The sequence below is a fragment of the Cupressus sempervirens genome, chromosome 9, assembly GCF_028749045.1.
Source record: "Cupressus sempervirens isolate cs-2001-9-10 chromosome 9, ASM2874904v1, whole genome shotgun sequence".
NCBI lineage: Eukaryota > Viridiplantae > Streptophyta > Pinopsida > Cupressales > Cupressaceae > Cupressus > Cupressus sempervirens.
Window position 1 is genome coordinate 102,260,506 of NC_143126.1, and position 19,789 is coordinate 102,280,294.

Genomic DNA, 19,789 nt, shown 5'->3' on the forward strand with positions numbered 1-19,789 from the left:
TCATTTTGAAAGGTTGAATGAGAACTTGCATCGAATTGTTGCTAGAATTCATACTCACATTTGCTCATATTCACATACGCAAAGATCAAGTTTGACCAAAAGTTGACCAGATTTAAACACGGTTGACTTGAGTTGACTAGTTTTGAAAAAAAATTTGAAATAATTAAACGAAATTATTTAATTAAATGGAGTACTTACTTCTAATTAATTAAACAAAGTTATTTAATTAAATGAGAATCCATTCCTAATTAATTAAATGAAGTTATTTAATTAAATAAAAAAAGTGCCTCTAATTAATTAAAGATTATTTAATTGAATAGAAAAAGTAATTATGAGAGCATATCTCATTTTATTAAATTAAATAACTCAACAAAATCTCTCTTCAGTTCAAAAAGGAAAATTTTCAGTTCACTATTGATAAAAAATGAGTTAAATTAGTTAACTCATTTTTCTACTCAAATTGAATCAGTTAACTCCTTATTTTACTCAAATTAAATCTGTTAACTGCCTTTAATTTGGAAATCTCCCTTTATGACTGAACTTCAACTTTAATCCTGACCGTTGATTGAAATCGATCTCAACCGTTGACGAATTTCAGGGAAGTCTATTTAATAGACGCTCATCTCTTCATTTTGAAAGGATGAATGAGAATTTGCATTGAATTGTTGTTTAAATTCATACTCACATTTGCTCATATTCACATACACAAAGATCGAGTTTGACCAAAAGTTGACCAAATTTAACCAGGGTTGACTTGAGTTGACTATTTTTGAAAAGAATTTTGAAATAATTAAACGAAAATATTTAATTAAATGGAGTACTTACTTACAATTAATTAAACAAAGTTATCTAATTAAATGAGAAGCCATTCCTAATTAATTAAATCAATTTATTTAATTAAATAAGAAAAGTGTCTCTAATTAAATAAAGATTATTTAATTAAATAGAAAAAAGTAATTATGAGAGCATATCTCATTTTACTGAATTAAATATCTCAACAAAATCTCTCTTCAATTCAAAACGAGAAATTTCCAGTTCACTATTGATAATAAATGAGTTAAATTAGTTAACTCCTTTTTCTACTCAAATTGAATCAGTTAACTCCTTATTTTACTCAAATTAAATCTGTTAACTCTTTTTAATTTGAAAATATCCCTTTATGACTGAACTTAACCTTTAATTCTGACCGTTGATTGAAATCGATCTCAACCGTTGATGAATTCCAAGAAAGTCTATTTAAGAGATCCTCATTTCTTCATTTTGAAAGGTTGAATGAGAATTTGCATCGAATTGTTGTTGGAATTCATACTCACATTTGCTCATATTCACATATGCAAAGATCATATTTGACCAAAAGTTGACCAGATTTAACCACGATTGACTTGAGTTGACTAGTTTCGAAAAGAATTTTGAAATAATTAAACAAAATTACTTAATTAAATGGAGTACTTACTTCTAATTAATTAAACAAAGTTATTTAATTAAATGAGAAGCCATTCCTGATTAATTAAATGAAGTTATTTAATTAAATAAGAAAATTGTCTCTAATTAATTAAAGATTATTTAGTTAAATAGAGAAAGTAATTATGACAGCATATCTCATTTTATTAAATTAAATATCTGAACAAAATCTCTCTTCAGTTCAAAAAGGGAAATTTTCAGTTCACTATTGATCAAAAATGAGTTAAATCGATTAACTCCTTTTTCTACTCAAATTGAATCAGTTAACTCCTTATTTTACTCAAATTAATTCTGTTAACTCCATTTACTTTGGAAATCTCTCTTTATGACTGAACTTCACATTTAATCCTGACCATTGATTGAAATCGATCTCAACCATTGATGAATTTCAGGAAAGTCTATTTAAGAGACCCTCATCTCTTCATTTTGAAAGGTTGAATGAGAATTTGCATCGAATTGTTGCTTGAATTCATACTCACGTTTGCTCATATTCATATACTCAAAGTTAGAATAATTAATTAATTAAATGAAGATATTTAATTAAATAAAAAGAAGTGTCTCTAGTTAATTAAAAACTATTTAATTAAATAGAAAAAGTAATTATTAGAGCATATCTCACTTTATTAAATTAAATATCTCAACAAAATCTCTCTTCAGTTCAAAAAGGAAAATTTCCAGTTCAGTATTGATCAAAAATAAGTTAGGTTAACTACTTTTTCTAATCAAATTGAATCAGATAACTCCTTATTTTACTCAAATTAAATCTGTTAACCCCTTTAATTTCAAAATCTCCCTTTATGATTGAACTCCACCTTTAATCCTGACCGTTGATTGAAATCGATCTCAAGCGTTGATGAATTCCAAGAAGGTCTATTTAAGAGACCCTCATCTCTTCATTTCGAAAGGTTGAACGAGAATTTGCATCGAATTGTTGCTGAAATTCATACTCACATTTGCTCATATTCACATACGCAAAGATCAAGTTTGATTAAAAATTGACCAGATTTAACCACGATTGACTTGAGTTGATTAGTTTCGAAAACAATTTTGAAATAATTAAACGAAATTATTTAATTAAATGGAGTACTTACTTCTAATTAATTAAACAAAGTTATTTAATAAAATTAGAAGCCGTTCCTAACTAATTAAATGAAGTTATTTAATTAAATAAGAAAATTGTCTCTAATTAATTAAGAATAATTTAATTAAATAGAAAAAGTAATTATGAGAGCATATCTCATTTTATTCAATTAAATATCTCAACAAAATCTCTCTTCAGTTCAAAAAGGGAAATTTCCAGTTCATTATTGATAAAAAATGAGTTAAATTATTTAACTCTTTTTTCTATTCAAATTGAATCAGTTAACTCCTCATTTTACTAAAATTAAATCTGTTAACTCCCTTTAATTTGGAAATCTCTCTTTATGACTGAACTTCAAATTTAATCCTGACCGCTGATTGAAATCAATCTCAACTGTTGATGAATTCGAGGAAAGTCTATTAAAGAGACCCTCATCTCCTCATTTTGAAAGGTCAAATGAGAATTTGCATCGAATTGTTGATGGAATTCATACTCACATTTGCTCATATCACATATGCAAAGATCACGTTTGACCAAAAGTTGACCAGATTTAACCACGATTGACTTGAGTTGACTAGTTTCGAAAAGAATTTTGAAATAATTAAACGAAATTATTTAATTAAATGGAGCACTTACTTCTAATTAATTAAACAAAGTTATTTAATTAAATTAGAAGCCATTCCTAACTAATTAAATAAATTTATTTAATTAAATAAGAAAAGTGTCTCTAATTAATTAAAGAAAATTTAATTAAATAGAAAAAGTAATTATCAGAGCATATCTCATTTTATTCAATTAAATATCTCAACAAAATCTCTCTTCAATTCAAAAAGGAAAATTTTCACTTCACTATTGCTAAAAAATGAGTTAAATGAGTTAACTCCATTTTCTACTCAAATTGAATCAGTTTACTCCTCATTTTACTGAAATTAAATTTGCTAACTCCCTTTAATTTGGAAATCTCTCTTTATGACTGAACTTCACATTTAATCCTTACCGTTGATTGAAATCGATCTCAACCGTTGATGAATTCCAAGAAAGTCTATTTAAGAGACCCTCAACTCTTCATTTTGAAAGGTTGAATAAGAATTTGCATCGAATTGTTGCTGAGATTCATACTCACATTTGCTCATATTGACATACACAAAGATCAAGTTTGATCAAAAGTTGACCAGATTTAATCACGGTTGACTTGATTTAACTAGTTTTGAAAAGAATTTTGAAATAATTAAATGAAATTATTTAACTAAATGGAGTACTTATTTCTAATTAATTGAACAAATTTATTTAATTAAATGAGAAGCCATTCCTAATTAATTAAATGAAATTATTTAATTAAATAAGAAAACTATCTCTAATTAATTAAAGATTATTTAGTTAAATAGAAAAAGTAATTATTAGAGCATATCTCATTTTATTAAATTAAATATCTCAATAAAATCTCGCTTCAGTTCAAAAAGGGAAATTTTCAGTTCACTATTGATCAAAAATGAGTTAAATCAATTAACTCTTTTTTCTACTCATATTGAATTAGTTAACTCCTTATTTTACTCAAATTAAATCTGTTAACTCCCTTTATGACTGAACTTCACTTTTAATCCTAATCGTTCATTTCTACTCAAATTGAATCAGTTAACTCCTTATTTTACTCAAATTAAATCTGTTAACTCTTTTTAATTTGAAAATATCCCTTTATGACTGAACTTAACCTTTAATTCTGACCGTTGATTGAAATCGATCTCAACCGTTGATGAATTCCAAAAAAGTCTATTTAAGAGATCCTCATTTCTTCATTTTGAAAGGTTGAATGAGAATTTGCATCGAATTGTTGTTGGAATTCATACTCACATTTGCTCATATTCACATACGCAAAGATCATGTTTGACCAAAAGTTGACCAGATTTAACCACGATTGACTTGAGTTGACTAGTTTCGAAAAGAATTTTGAAATAATTAAACGAAATTATTTAATTAAATGGAGTAGTTACTTCTAATTAATTAAACAAAGTTATTTAATTAAATGAGAAGCCATTCCTGATTAATTAAATGAAGTTATTTAATTAAATAAGAAAATTGTCTCTAATTAATTAAAGATTACAGAATTAAATAGAAAAACTAATTATGAGAGCATATCTCATTTTATTAAATTAAATATCTCAAGAACATCCCTCTTCAGTTCAAAAAGGGAAATTTTTAGTTCACTATTGATAAAAAATGAGTTAAATTAGTTAACTTCTTTTTCTACTCAAATTAAATCAGTTAGCACCTTATTTTACTCAAATAAAATCTGTTAACTCCCTTTAATTTGGAAATCTCCCTTTATGACTCAACTTCACCTTTAATCCTAACCGTTGATTGAAATCGATCGCAACCGTCGATGAATTCCAGGAAAGTCTATTTAAGAGACCCTCATCTCTTCATTTTGAAAGGTTGAATGAGAATTTGTATCGAATTGTTGCTGGAATTCATACTCACATTTGCTTATATTCACATATGCAAAGATCAAGTTTGACAAAAGGTTGACCAGATTTCACTACGGTTGACTAGTTTCGAAAAGAATTTTGAAATAATTAAACAATTTTTTTTAATTAAATGGATTACTTACTTTTAATTAATTAAACAAAGTTATTTAATTAAATGAGAAGCCATTCCTAATCAATTCAATGAAGTTATCTAATTAAATGAGAAAAGTGTCTCTAGTTAATTAAAGATTATTTAATTAAATAGAAAAAGTAATTATGAGAGCATATGTCATTTTATTAAATTAAATATCTCAACAAAATCTCTCTTCAGTTCAAAAAGAGAAATTTCCAGTTCACTATTAATCAAAAATGAGTTAAATTAGTTAACTCCATTTTTTACTTAAATTGAATCAGTTAACTCCTTATTTTACTCAAACTAAATATATTAACTCACTTTAATTTGAAAATCTCCCTTTGTTACTGAACTTCACCTTTAATCCTAACCATTGATTGAAATCGATCTCAACCGTTGATGAATTTCAGGAAAGTCTATTTAAGAGACCCTCACCTCTCCATTTTGAAAGGTTGAATGAGAATTTGCATCGAATTGTTGCTAGAATTCATACTCACATTTGTTCATATTCACATACGCAGAGATCAAGTTTGATCAAAAGTTGACCAGATTTAACCATGGTTGACTTGAGTTGACTAGTTTTGAAAAAAAATTAAAATAATTAAATGAAATTTTTTAATTAAATAGAGTACTTACTTATAATTAATTAAACAAAGTTAATTAATTAAATGAGAAGCCATTCCTAATTAATTAAATGAAGTTATTTAATTAAATAAGAAAAGTGTCTCTAATTAATTAAAGATTATTTAATTAAATAGAAAAAGTAATTATGAGAGCATATCTCATTTTATTAAATTAAACATCTCAACAAAATCTCTCTTCAGTTCAAAAATGGAAATTTCAGGTTCACTATTGATAAAAAAATGAGTTAAATAAGTTAACTCTTTTTTCTACTAAAATTGAATCAGTTAACTCCTTATTTTACTCAAATTAAATCTGTTAACTCCATTTAATTTGGAAATCTCCTTTCATGATTGAACTTCACCTTTAATCCTAACCGTTGATTTAAATCGATCTCAACAGTTGATGAATTTCAGAAAAGTCTATTTAAGAGACCCTCATCTCTTCATTTTGAAAAGTTGAATGGGAATTTGCATTGAATTGTTCCTGGAATTCATAATCACATTTCTTCATATTCACATACGAAGAGATCAAGTTTGACCAAAAGATGACCAGATTTAACCACGATCGACTTGAGTTGACTAGTTTCGAAATGAATTTTGAAATAATTAAATGAAATTATTTAATTAAAAGGAGCACTTACTCCTAATTAATTAAACAAAGTTATTTAACTAAATGAGAAGCCATTCCTAATTAATTAAATGAAGTTATTTAATTAAATCAGTTAACTCCTTTTTCTACTCAAATTGAATAAGTTAACTCCTTATTTTACTTAAATTAAATCTGTTAACTCCCTTTAATTTGGAAATCTCCCTTTATTATTGAACTTCACCTTTAATTCTGACCGCTGATTGAAATCGATCTCAACCGTTGATGAATTCAAGGAAAGTCTATTTAAGAGACCCTCATCTCTTTATTTTGAAAAGTAGAATGAGAATTTACATCGAATTGTTGCTGGAATTCATACTCACATTTGCTCATATTTACATACGCAAAGATCAAGTTTGACCAAAAGTTCACCAGATTTAACCACAGTTGACTTGAGGTGACTAGTTCCAAAAAAAATTTTGAAATAATTAAACGAAACTATTTAATAAAATGGAATACTTACTTCTAATTAATTAAACAAAGTTATTTAATTAAATGAGAAGCCATTCCTAATTAATTAAATGAAGTTGTTTAATTAAATAAAAAAAGTGTCTCTAATTAATTAAAGATTATTTAATTATATAGAAAAACTAATTATGAGAGCATATCTCATTTTATCAAACTAAATATCTCAACAAAATCACTCTTCAGTTCAAAAAGGGAAACTTATAGTAAACTATTGATAAAAAATGAGTTCTATCAGTTAACTCCTTTTTCTACTCAAATTGAATTATTTAACTCCTTATTTTACTCAAATTAAATCTGTTAACTCCCTTTAATTTGAAAATCTCCGTTTATGATTGAACTTCACCTTTAATCCTAACCGTTGATTGAAATCAATCTCAACCATTGATGAATTCAAGGAAAGTCTATTTAAGAGACCCTCATCTCTTCATTTTGAAAGGTTGAATGAGAATTTGCATCGAATTTTTGTTGGAATTCATACTCACATTTGCTCATATTCACATATGCAAATATCAAGTTTGACCAAAATTTGACCAGATTTAACCATGGTTGACTTGAGTTGACTAGTTTCGAAAAGAATTTTGAAATAATTAAATTAAATTATTTAATTAAATGGAGTACTTCTATTTAATTAAACAAAGTTATTTAATTAAATGAGAAGCCGTTCCTAATTAATTAAATAAAGCTATTTAATTAAATAAGATAATTGTTTCTAATTAATTAAAGATTAGTTAATTAAATAGAAAAAGTAATTATGACAGCATATGTCATTTTATTAAATTAAATATCTCAACAAAATCTCTCTTCTGTTCAAAAAGGGAAATTTCCAGTTCACTATTGATCAAAAATGAGTTAAATGAGTTAACTCCTTTTTCAACTCAAATTGAATCAGTTAACTCCTTATTTTACTCAAATTAAATCTGTTAACTCCCTTTAATTTGGAAATCTCCTTTTATGACTGAACTTCACCTTTAATCCTAACCGCTGATCGAAATTGATCTCAACCATTGATGAATTCCAGGAAAGTCTATTTAAGAGACCCTCATCTCTTCATTTTGAAAGGTTGAATGAGAATTTGCATTGAATTGTTGTTAAAATGCATACTCACATTTTCTCATATTCAGATACGCAAAGATCAAGTTTGACCAAAAGTTGACCAGATTTAACCACAGTTGACTTGAGTTGACTAGTTTCGAAACGAATTTTGAAATAATTAAACAAAATTACTTAAATAAATGGAGTACTTACTTCTAATTAATTAAGCAAAGTTATTTAATTAAATGAGAAGCCATTCCTAATTAATTCAATCAAGTTATTTAATTAAACAATATAAGTGTCTCAAATTAATTAAAGATTACTTAATTAAATAGAAAAAGTAATTATGAAAGCATATCTCATTTTATTAAATTAAATATCTCAACAAAATCTCTGTTCAGTTCAAAAAGGGAAATTTTCAGTTCACTATTGATCAAAAATGAGTTAAATCAGTTAACTCCTTTTTCTACTCAAATTGAATCAGTTAACTCCTTATTTTACTCAAATTAAATCTGTTAACTCCCTTTAATTTGGAAATCTCCCTTTATGACTGAACTTCACCTTTAATCCTGACCCTTGATTGAAATCGATCTCAACCATTGATGAATTCCAGAAAAATCTATTTAGGAGACTCTCATCTCTTCATTTTGAAAGGTTGAATGAGAATTTCCATCGAATTGTTGCTGAAATTCATACTGAGATTTGCTCATATTCACATACGCAGAGATCAAGTTTGACCAAAAGTTGACCAAATTTAACCACGGTTGACTTGAGTTGACTAGTTTCAAAAAGAATTATTAAATAATTAAACGAAATTATTTAATTAAATGTAGTACTTACTTCTAATTAATTAAACAATGTTATTTCATTAAATGAGAAGCCATTCCTAATTAATTAAATGAAGTTATTTATTTAAATAAGAGAAGTTCTCTAATTAATTAAAGATTATTTAATTAAGTAGAAAAAGTAGTTATGAGAGCATATCTCATTTTATTAAATTAAATATCTCAACAAAATCTCTCTTCAGTTCAAAAGAAAAATTTTCAGTTCACTATTGATCAAAAATGAGTTAAATTAGTTAACTCCTTTTTCTACTCAAATTGAATTAGTTAACTCCTTATTTTACTCAAATTAAATCTGTTAACTCCCTTTAATTTGGAAATCTCCCTTTATGACTGAACTTCACCTTTAATCCTGACCGCTTATTGAAATCGATCTCAACCGTTGATGAATTCCAAGAAAGTCTATTTGAGAGATCCTCATCTCTTTATTTTGAAAGGTTGAATGAGAATTTGCATCGAATTGTTGCTGAAATTCATACTCACATTTGCTCATATTCACATACGCAAAGATCAAGTTTGACCAAAAGTTGACCCGATTTAACCACGGTTGACTTAAGTTGACTAGCTTCAAAAAGAATTTTGAAATAATTAAATGAAATTATTTAATTAAATGGAATACTTACTTCTAATTAATTAAACAAAGTTATTTAATTAAATGAGAAGCCATTCCCAATTTATTAAATAAAGTTATTTAATTAAATAAGGAAAGTGTCTCTAATTAATTAAAGATAATTTAATTAAATAGAAAAAGTAATTATGAGAGCATATCTCATTTTATTAAATTAAATATCTCAACAAAATCTCTCTTCAGTTCAAAAAGGGAAATTTTCAGTTCAATCTTGATAAAAAATGAGTTAAATCAGTTAACTCATTTTTCTACTCAAATTGAATCAGTTAACTCCTTATTTTACTCAAATTAAATCTGTTAACTCCCTTTAATTTGAAAATCTCCTTTTATGACTGAACTTCACCTTTAATCTTGACCACTGATTGAAATCGATCTCAACCGTTGATGAATTTCAAGAAAGTCTATTTAAGAGACCCTCATCTCTTCATTTTGACAGGTTGAATGAGAATTTGGATCGAATTGTTGCTTGAATTCACACTCACATTTGCTCATATTCACATATGCAAAGATCAAGTTTGACCAAAAGTTGAACAGATTTAACCATGGTTGACTTGATTTGACTAGTTTCGAAAAGAATTTTGAAATAATTAAACGAAATTATTTATTTAAATGGAGTACTTACTTCTAATTAATTAAACAAAGTTATTTAATTAAATGAGAAGCCATTCCTAATTCATTAAATGAAGTTATTTAATTAAATAAAAATAGTGTCTCTAATTAAGTAAAGATTATTTAATTAAATAGAAATAGTAATTATGAGAGCATATCTCATTTTATTAAATTAAATATCTCAACAAAATCTCTCTTCGATTCAAAAAGGGAAATTTTCAGTTCACTATTGATTAAAAATGAGTTAAATCAGTTAACTCCTTTTTCTACTCAAATTGAATCAGTTAACTCCTTATTTTACTCAAATTAAATCTATTAACTCCCTTTAATTTGGAAATCTCCCTTTATGACTGAACTTCACGTTTAATCTTGACCACTGATTGAAATCGATCTCAACCGTTGATGAATTCCAGTAATGTCTATTTAAGAGACCCTCATCTCTTCATTTAGAATAGTTGAATGAGAATTTGCATCAAATTGTTGCTGGAATTCATACTCACATTTGCTCATATTCACATATGCAAAAATCAAGTTTGACCAAATGTTGACCAGATTTAACCACGATTGACTTGAGTTGACTAGTTTCGAAAATAAATTTTAAATAATTAAACGAAACTATTTAATTAAATGGAATACTTACTTCTAATTAATTAAACAAAGATATTTAATTAAATGAGAAGCCATTCCTAATTAATTAAATGAAGTTATTTAATTAAATAAGAAAAGTGTGTCTAATTAATTAAAGATTACTTAATTAAATAGAAAAATTAATTATGAGAGCATATCTCATTTTATTAAATTAAATATGTTAACAAAATCTCTTTTTAGTTTAAAAAGGGAAATTTCCAATTCACTATTGATAAAAAATGAGTTAAATCATTTAACTCCTTTTTCTACTCAAATTGAATCAGTTAACTCATTATTTTAGTTAAATTAAATTTGTTAACTCCCTTTAATTTGGAAATCTCCCTTTATGACTGAACTTCACCTTTAATCATAACCGTTGATTGAAGTCAATCTCAACTGTTGATGAATTCTAGGAAAGTCTTTTTAAGAGACCCTCATCTCTTCATTTTGAAAGGTTGAATGAGAATTTGCATCGAATTGTTGCTGGAATTCATACTCACATTTGCTCATATTCACATACGCAATGATCAAGTTTGACCAAAAGTTGACCAGATTTAACCATGGTTGACTTGAGTTGACTAGTTTCAAAAAGAATTTTGAAATAATTAAACAAAATTATTTAATTAAATGAAGTACTTACTTCGAATTAATTAAACATAGTTATTTAATTAAATGAGAAGCCATTCCTAATTAATTAAATGAACTTATTTAATTAAATAAAAAATTTGTCTCTAATTAATTAAATATTACTTAATTAAATAGAAAAAGTAATTATGAGAGCATATCTCATTTTATTAGATTAAATATCTCAACAAAATCTCTCTTCAGTTCAAAAAGTGAAATTTCCAGTTCACTATTGATAAAAAATGAGTTAAATCAGTTAACTCCTTTTTCTACTCAAATTGAATTAGTTAACTCCTTATTTTACTCAAATTAAATCTATTAACTCCCTTTAATTTGGAAATCTCCCTTTATAACTGAACTTCACTTTTAATCTTGACCGTTAATTGAAATCGATCTCAACCGTTGATGAATTCCAGGAAAGTCTATTTAAGAGACCCTCATCTCTTCATTTTGAAAGGTTGAATGAGAATTTCCATCGAATTGTTGCTGGAATTCATACTCACATTTGCTCATATTCACATACGCAAAGATCAAGTTGTCATGCCCAAAGTACGAGGGCAAAAACACATAATTCTTTTTTTTAAATTATAATAATTAGAGTGCTCAACATTTTAATCTAATTTCGGCAAGAGAAGTAAAGGTTCACTACAATACATCTTAAGTTTAAAACTCTAGTGGAAGATTACATCGGCAAGATTGATATCGATCATAAGATACGATATGTTATTTGCTTACAACAATGTGAAACAATTATTTAAATGATAATGTAAATGTATTCAAAATTTAGATTAATTGAAAGATATCTAAATTTAAAAACAACTATAGATCTCTTGATAAATATTGATTTAACAATCTAACTGATATTGTAAAGCCTCTTTTTAATAAAAAATAATTAACTAAAATTAAAACTGAATATTTATATATCTAAATTTTTTTAATTTTAAACATTTCAATTATCTAATCTTACTAAATTTAAATTTCATTTACTAACAACTAACTAATTATAAAACAATAATACATTAAAACTAGTAAAAACAAACATATTAGAAGAGAACTATAGTTCCACAAGTTAGATGATGATAGAACCTATAATCTAGCACGATACATAATTTGTAACAAAATTAAACTTATCCTTTAAATTTTAATGAGATCATCATTCAATTAACACCAAATTAAAACTATAATTGCTACTCCGCTATATTAAATATATATTTATTTAAAACTACTAACTAATTAAAACCTAAACTATATTACATTTAATATTAATATTATACTAAACCAACTTAATGACTAATACTAAAATGAATATTATTAAATTATATATTAAAAGTTGAACAATATAATTAAACAACTAGATTTAAAATACTTTCAATCAAATAAAATTAAACTAATTATACTGACAAATTAAAATTCATGTAAACTAACTAATAAAAAAAAATATTAATAAATAACAAATAAATAAATAAACTAAACTAACATAACATAAACTAACTAACCTAACACTAAATATTAACCTACTTACTAACTCCTACACCCCACCACAAACCCAAACGATGTGACCCACGTCACATCTCCCCCCCCATCCCTCCATCCATTTTCCTAAGCGCTTTCCATAATGCACACTCTGCCCAAGGTGATATGGAGTGCTGACCCAGGGTGGAGTGATGTGGGCGGCACAAGAGGAAGTTTAAAGAAATAAATTTAAACTTAAATGCATTCAAAACAGCATGACTCAGCGTTTTCCAAGAACGCTTGACCCAAGGTGGAGATGAGGGGATAGGGTGACGTCACCCTCATACCACTTGCAAAGATATGATAAAATTTAATAACAAAGGTCTTTTCAAACTATTTTAGCAGTGCTACTTCCACCAAGGAAAGAAGAAAAGCATTTAAGGCAAAAGTAATATAGGTAAGGTTTAGGATATTTAATATATATGATTATATATATACATTTTTTGAATTTTCTATGTAATTTTAACAAACATAACAATGTTTTCTCCTATTTTATTTATTACAAAATTTGAATGAAAAGGATAATTAATAGAATATTTTCTGTTGTTCAAACTCATATAATTCCTTCTCCCATACAAAAGCCAGAGAGTTTTACTCTCTTGCAACACACTTTTTTTTTTATGAAATATTCTAAGTATAGATTTCAAGCCATGTATAGTTTTTTGAGAGGTTTTAAACATCGATACAATAGTTTAAGGTATATTAACACCATATTTAATATGAACTCCTATGTAACTTGCATTGCAATAAAACAACCATAGACATTAATTCCTTTCCCGAACATAGTTATCATTTGAACATATAAGGAACATATAAAGAACTTGAAAATTTGCTCAATCCCACTAAATCTACATCCATGATATAATTTTCATTTCCAACATAGAAGTAAACTTGAAACTTGCCTAATTAAATCAACACCATTTCCATCTTATTTTGATGTGCATCTTTCCCAAATTTAAAATTTAAAATTAAGTCAGATGACACAAAAAAAAATCAACGCCAATTTTATTGGCAAACTTGATTCAAAGGCTCAGCCGAAAAAGAATCAGGAAGAAAACTCAGCTTTGTTGCCAATTACAACAAGGTTTAAAATATAATTACAATAGGATCTCAATCCCAAGTTTCAACAATTTAATCAAATTTTCTTCATGAGCTTAATCAAGGGATTTATAATGTTTTCTGCAACTCATTTCTAGAATCATGGAGGAATAGAATCTAATTAGGTGACCAAAAGCATGAACAAGAACAATTCAAAACATGCATATTTATACAAGGTTTTCACAACAAGATCTACAATAAATCAACATTAGGGAAAGGTGGATTCTTTCAACTAGGAGAAGTCGAGCACAACACCAAATCAGATGCCCAATCGGGGCTAATTATCAAGAACTTTCGTTCTTCCATTTAGAAATTCCATACTCATACGAGGTTTGTGTTGACGAGTAGGGGCCCATAACACCCTACCCTTTCTCCCTCTTCTCATCTTGAGAAGAGACTCTACGCTGGTTGGAGTCCAACTAAACAGACCTTTCTCAAAATTGGTCACTTTTGCCCTCTCCAAGGGTGAGTAATACCAAAACACCCATGCAAGAAAACTCTCAAAATTGCAAACATAAACAAGAAAGGAAAACAACCAAAATAACATGGTTTTCAAATCTTCCCAACATACCCACAACCATACAATATTGAAACAACAAAAAAGTAGCATGAGCATGAAACAATACATAAAAATTGAATAAGGGAGATGAGAATTTCCTACCTTCACAAAGAGATAATGGCAAAGAACAAGTTTGAGTAGAGTTTCCACTTCCTTCTTTCAATCTTCAAAACTCCACTCTAAATGTAGAGATTGGGTAACAACCTCCACAAGTCTAAGAAGGGCCTCTAAATAAACCTTAAACTCAACCACCAAAAGGGGCAATATCTATTTCCATCCACTAGCAATTCTAGAAACTCCTAACTCAACCTACACTATGGTTAAACCCTAAGTGAAGATGAGGAGAGGTAACACAAGATACCCATGGTCGCACAAAGGCAAAAAGAGACTTTTTGAGTGACCTCAAAAGTCAATAAAAAGGGCTTAGGGGTTGAAAAAGACCCCTAACCCATACCCATACCCTTTGGGTATAATAATATCAAGTTTTAAGCCTTAGGAAAGAGGTTTAGAGCCAAATAAAATTTAGGAATAAAATAGGACCATCTAACTACTCTAACTTTGTAGATTAAACACTAATTTGAATTAAGGGATGACTAACCTCGATTAAGAACCCAAAAGCAAACTGAAACCAACTAAACCAACTTGGGTCCAAAGGTTAAACAACTAACCCTAAAATACACACTGAAGCACATAATGATTTACGAGTGTCAAGGGACACTAAAAGAACATAATTACAAACATTAACATTCATTCAACAAAGAAGATACATACATATATCTTACAATACAATACGTCAATTATGAACAACAAGGTTTTAAAAATTTGCACAAAGAGATCAATTATGTTCCTCCGTGGGGTTTCTCGGCTAAATATCTGCACACTCATTGCACACATCAGTAGTCCCGTAAAATCACATGTACATAAATGTATACGTATCAGAAATTCATATAAATTAAAACATACATCAATAAGGATTTCTTCATCCTGCTTAATTCTTAATAATTTAAAATCTCTTAAATCAAAGTCTCAATCCTACATTTAATGGTTTCATCAACATACATATACATGAAACTTTAAATGAAAATCATCAAATATATCTGAAAGTAACATCACACAGCATGAATAATAAAGTATGTTCTAAGCATCAGATAATGTCTTGACATCTCGAGTTGTGAATATTAAAATAATAGTAATGTATCACTATGCTACGATGGGTTGGGGCGAGGCCTCACGCAAGTTTGAAAAAAAGTTGAACAGATTTAACCACGGTTGACTTGAGTTGACTAGTTTCAAAAAGAATTTTGAAATAATTAAACGAAATTATTTAATTAAATGGAGTACTTACTTCTAATTAATTAAACAAAGTTACTTAATTAAATAAGAAGCCATTCCTAATTAATTAAATGAAGTTATTTAATTAAATAAGAAAAGTGTCTCTAATTAATTAAAGATTACTTAATTAAATAGAAAAAGTAATTATGAGAGCATATATCATTTTATTAAATTAAATATCTCAACAAAATCTCTCTTCAGTTCAAAAAGAGAAATTTCCAGTTCACTATTGATAAAAAATGAGTTAAATCAGTTAACTCCTTTTTCTACTCAAATTGAATCAGTTAACTCCTTATTTTACTCAAATTAAATCTATTGACTCCCTTTAATTTGGAAATCTCCCTTTATGACTAAACTTCACCTTTAATCCTGACCGTTGATTGAAATCGATCTCAACCGTTGATGAATTCCAAGAAAGGATATTTAGGAGACCCTCATCTCTTCATTTTAAAAGGTTGAATGAGAATTTGCATCGAATTGTTGCTGGAATTCATACTCACATTTGCTCATATTCACATACGCAAAGATCAAGTTTGACCAAAAGTTGACCAGATTTAACTACGGTTGACTTGAGTTGACTAGTTTCGAAAAGAATTTTTAAATAATTAACCAAAATTATTTAATTAAATGGAGTACTTACTTCTAATTAATTAAACAAAGTTATTTAATTAAATGAGAAGCCATTCCTAATTAATTAAATGAAGTTATTTAATTAAATAAGAAAAGTGTCTCTAATTAATTAAAGATTACTTAATTAAATAAAAAAAGTAATTATGAGAGCATATCTCATTTTATTAAATTAAATATCTCAACAAAATCTCTCTTTAGTTCAAAAAGGGAAATTTCAAGTTCACTATTGATCAAAAATGAGTTAAGTCGGTTAACTCCTTCTTTCTACTCAAATTGAATGAGTTAACTCCTTATTTTACTCAAATTAAATCTGTAAACTCCCTTTAATTTGAAAATCTCCCTTTATGGTTGAACTTCACCTTTAATACTGACTGTTGAATGAAATCGATCTCAACCATTAATGAATTCCAAGAAAGTCTATTTAAGAGACCCTCATCTCTTCATTTTGAAAGGTTGAATGAGAATTTGCATCAAATTCTTGCTAGAATTCATACTCACATTTGCTCATATTCACATACGCAAAGATCAAGTTTGACCAAAAGTTGACCAGATTTAACCACGATTGACTTGAGTTGACTAGTTTCGAAAGAAATTTTGAAATAATTAAATGAAATTATTTAATTAAATGGAGTACTTACTTCTAATTAATTAAACAAAGCTATTTAATTAAATGAGAAGCCATTCCTAATTAATTAAATGAAGTTATTTAATTAAATAAGAAAAGTGTCTCTAATTAATTAAAGATTACTTAATTAAATAGAAAAAGTAATTATGAGAGCACATCTCATTTTATTAAATTAAATATCTCAACAAAATCTCTCTTCGACTCAAAAAGGGAAATTACCAGTTCACTATTCATAAAAAATGAGTTAAATGAGTTAACTCCTTTTTCTACTCAAATTGAATCAGTTAACTCCTTATTTTACTCAAATTAAATCTGTTAACTCCCTTTAATTTGGAAATCTTTCTTTATGACTGAACTTCACCTTTAATCCTGATCGTTGATTGAAATCGATCTCAACCGTTGATGAATTCTAAAAAAGTCTATTTAAAAGACCCTCATCTCTTCATTTTGAAAATTTGAATGAGAATTTGCATCAAATTGTTGCTGGAATTCATACTCACATTTGCTCATATTCACATAGGCAAAGATCAAGTTTGACCAAAAGTTGACCAGATTTAACCATGGTTGACTTGAGTTGACTAGTTTCGAAAAGAATTTTGAAATAATTAAATGAAATTATTTAATTAAATGGAGTACTTACTTCTAATAAATTTAACAAAGTTATTTAATTAAATGAGAAGCCATTCTTAATTATTTAAATGAAGTTATTTAATTAAATAAGAAAAGTGTCTCTAATTAATTAAAGATTACTTAATTAAATAGAAAAAGTAATTACAAGAGCATATCTCATTTTATCAAATTAAATATCTCAACAAAATATCTCTTGAGTTCAAAAAGGAAAATTTCCAGTTCACTATTGATAAAAAATGAGTTAAATCAGTTAACTCCTTTTTCTACTCAAATTGAATCAGTTAACTCCTTATTTTACTCAAATTAAATCTGTTAACTCCATTTAATTTGGAAATCTCCCTTTATGACTGAACTTAACATTTAATCCTGACCATTGAATGAAATTGATCTCAACCATTGATGAATTCCAAGAAAGTCTATTTAAGAGACCCTCATCTCTTCATTTTGAAAGGTTGAATGAGAATTTGCATGGAATTGTTGCTGAAATTCATACTCACGTTTGCTCATATTCACATAAGCAAAGATCAAGTTTGACCAAAAGTTGACAAGATTTAACCACGGTTGACTTGAGTTGATTAGTTTCAAAAACAATTTTGAAATAATTAAACAAAATTATTTAATTAAATGGAATACTTACTTCTAATTAATTAAACAAAGTTATTTAATTAAATGAGAAGCAATTCCTAATTAATTAAAGATTACTTAATTAAATAGAAAAAGTAATTATGAGAGCATATCTCATTTTATCAAATTAAATATCTCAACAAAATCTCTCTTCAGTTCAAAAAGGGAAATTTTTAGTTCACTATTGATCAAAAATGAGTTAAATAAGTTAACTCATTTTTCTAATGAAATTGAATCAGTTAACTCTTTATTTTACTCAAATTAAATCTGTTAACTCCTTTAATTTGAAAATCTCCCTTTATGACTGAACTTCACCTTTAATCCTGACCGTTGATTAAAATCGATCTCAACTATTGATGAATTTCAAGAAACTCTATTTAAGAGACCTTCATCTCTTCATTTTGAAAGGTTGAATGAGAATTTGCATCGAATTTTTGCTGGAATTCATACTCACATTTGCTCATATTCACATACACAAAGATTAAGTTAGACCAAAAGTTGACCAGATTTAACCACGGTTGACTTGAGTTGACTAGTTTTGAAAAAAAATTTGAAATAGTTAAACGAAATTATTTAATTAAATGGAGTACTTTCTTCTAATTAATTAAACAAAGTTATTTAATTACATGAGAAGCCATTCCTAATTAATTAAATGAAGTTATTTAATTAAATAAAAAAAGTGTCTCTAATTGATTAAAGATTACTTAATTAAATAGAAAAAGTAATTATGAGAGCATATCTCACTTTATTAAATTAAATATCTCAACAAAATTTCTCTTCAGTTCAAAATGGGAAATTTCCAGTTCACCATTGATCAAAAATGAGTTAAACGAGTTAACTCCTTTTTCTACTCATATTGATTCAGTTAACTCTTTATTTTACTCAAATTAAATCTGTTAACTCGCTTTAATTTGAAAATCTCCCTTTATGACTGAACTTCACCTTTCATCCTGACCGTTGATTGAAATCAATCTCAACCGTTGATGAATTTTAAGAAAGTCTATTTAAGAGACCCTGATCTCTTCATTTTGAAAGGTTGAACGAGAATTTGCATCAAATTGTTGCTAGACTTCATACTCACTTTTGCTCATATTCACATACGGAAAGATCAAGTTTGACCAAAAGTTGACCAGATTTAACCACGATTGATATAAGTTAACTAGATTTGAAAAGAATTTTGAAATAATTAAAAAAAATTATATAATTTAATGGAGTACTTACATCTAATTAATTAAACAAAGTTATTTAATTAAATGAGAAGCCAATCCTAATTAATTAAATTAAGTTATTTAATTAAATAAGAAAAGTGTCTCTAATTAATTAAAGATTACTTAATTAAATAGAAAAAGTAATTATGAGAGCATATCTCATTTTATTAAATTATATATCTCAAAAAAATCTCTCTTCATTTCAAAAAGAGAAATTTCTAGTTCACTATTGATCAAAAATGAGTTAAATGAGTTAACTCCTTTTTCTACTCAAATTGAATCAGTTAACTCCTTATTTTACTCAAATTAAATTTGTTAACTCCCTTTAATTTGAA